Below are 1920 nucleotides of genomic sequence, written 5' to 3'. Positions count from 1 at the left end.
GAGGTCAAACTTCCCAAAATGTCTTCCCAATGACCTATCATGAATTATTCCATCTCGTCTGGCTCATAATTCCCACAACCAGCATGAGTAATAGCATGGACAGCAAAAGAGGTTGTTGCCAAGTCCCTGTTATTAGTTATCAGTCACCATGTAACAAATTAGCCCCAAACCAGGAGCACTTGGCAGTCCACAGATCTGCAACAGTGTTTGGGCAGAACAGACCCAGGAATACCCCTTTTATCAGCCTCCAACCATCCTCCAACATTTTTTCCAGTCACAACTTTTGGGGCCATCTTCTCAGCCACCTTCTGCCTCTGGAACCCATCGACACCCTGTTTTGAGCTTAGCTCCTTATTACCAATCCACCATGAGCTCCCAGATTCATCAGAATTATTCCACGGAAGTGGATGCCACAGTCAGCTGCCTGGTCAACATGTTTCTGCTGGCCTCCTACACCTATCTCTCTGGGCTTCTATTTTGATTGCAACAATGTGTCTCTGGAGGGCATGAGCCCCTCTTCTGCTAGTTGGCTGAGGAGAAGCACAAGGGCACTAAGTTTATCTTGAAGATGCAAGACCAGAGCAGTGGCCATGTCCCCTTCCAGGATGTGCAGAAGCCATCCCAAGACGAGTGGGGTAAAACCCTGGACATCATGCCAACTGCCCTAGTTCTGGAGATAAACTTGAACCAGGCCCTTTCAGTTCTGATGCCCTGAGATCCACCCGTGGAGACAGCCATCTCTATGACTTCCTGGAGAGCTGTTTCCTAGATGAGGAGGTGAAACTCATCAAGAAGACAGAAACTACCTGACCGACCTCTGCAGGCTGGCTGCCTCCCAGACTGGGTTGGGTGAGTATCTCTTTGAAGGGCTCACTTTCAAGCAGGACTAGGAGACTCTGAAGCCCCAGCATCCTTTGAGAGGCCCCTCTGGTAACCTCCTGGTGCCAGGGCTTGGGCCTGAGACTCTCCTTGAAGCCACTAGGAAGCTTTTTAACCACCCTGGAGCCCTCTCCCAAGCCAAGAACCAAATGGAAACAAGAAAGCTTTTTGCAGCAAAACAACCCCCAACAAATAAACAAACAACAACAATAACAAAAACCAATTAGCCCAAAACCTAAGTGGCTTAAATCAACAATGAACACAGCGTCTTCTGTAATTTGTATAGGTCGGGAATTTGGAACAGCTTTGCTCAAGGTTTCCAGTGAGGTGTGTAGTTAAGATTTGGGCTGGGTTTGCAGTTATCTGAAGACTTTATTAACCCTGAAGGATTCACATCCAAGATAGTTCACTTACACGGCTGTTGATAGGAGACCCCAGTTCTTCTTCCTATGACCTTCTCTACAAACTGCTTGAATGAACTTGAAAGAACAGCATGGTGTCTGGCTTGTCTCAAGTGAGCAGTCCAAATGCAAGAACAAGGAGGAAGCCACCATGCTTCTTATGACCCAAGCCTTGAAGTCACAGACTGTCACTTCCACCACATTTGATTTTTTTGGAAAGTAATTGAACTTTCAGGCCTATATTCAAGGGGAGAAGAATTAGGCTCCACCTTTTAAGATAAGACTTGTCGAAGAATTTTTGGATATATTTTAAAATCATTACCTCCACCATGAAAATCCACCTATTATCTTGGGGGGCCTCTTCTGCTAGTGCTCAGCAGGGCCAAGCAGATGGGGGTTTTAAGAGGCGGATAAGATTCCAGGCTAGGAGAGGTCCCAAATCAGGCACAGAGATGAAAGACTCTGGGCTACCAGGCCATAAAGTACCTTAGGGAGAGACATTCATGACCATAGGGCATACCCTTGGAGAGCTGTTGCCTTGGTCTTGCTTAAAGGCAGACCAAAGGTTTTCATCCCAGAACAGTTAGTCTTGGTCTCTCTCTTGTTGAATGGCTTACTCTCCATATTGACAGGGACCTTA

General features: G+C 46.8%; 1 pseudogene; it reads left to right on the top strand.

Moving 5' to 3' along the window:
- The first annotated feature begins 349 nt into the window (after window positions 1–349).
- On the top strand, window positions 350–890 carry LOC125083657 (ferritin light chain-like; annotated as a pseudogene).
- Window positions 891–1920: the final 1030 nt, after the last annotated feature.

Source organism: Lutra lutra, chromosome 13 (assembly GCF_902655055.1).
Source record: "Lutra lutra chromosome 13, mLutLut1.2, whole genome shotgun sequence".
NCBI lineage: Eukaryota > Metazoa > Chordata > Mammalia > Carnivora > Mustelidae > Lutra > Lutra lutra.
The sequence above is the reverse complement of the archived record's forward strand: the minus strand, read 5'-3'. Positions and strand labels throughout refer to the sequence as shown.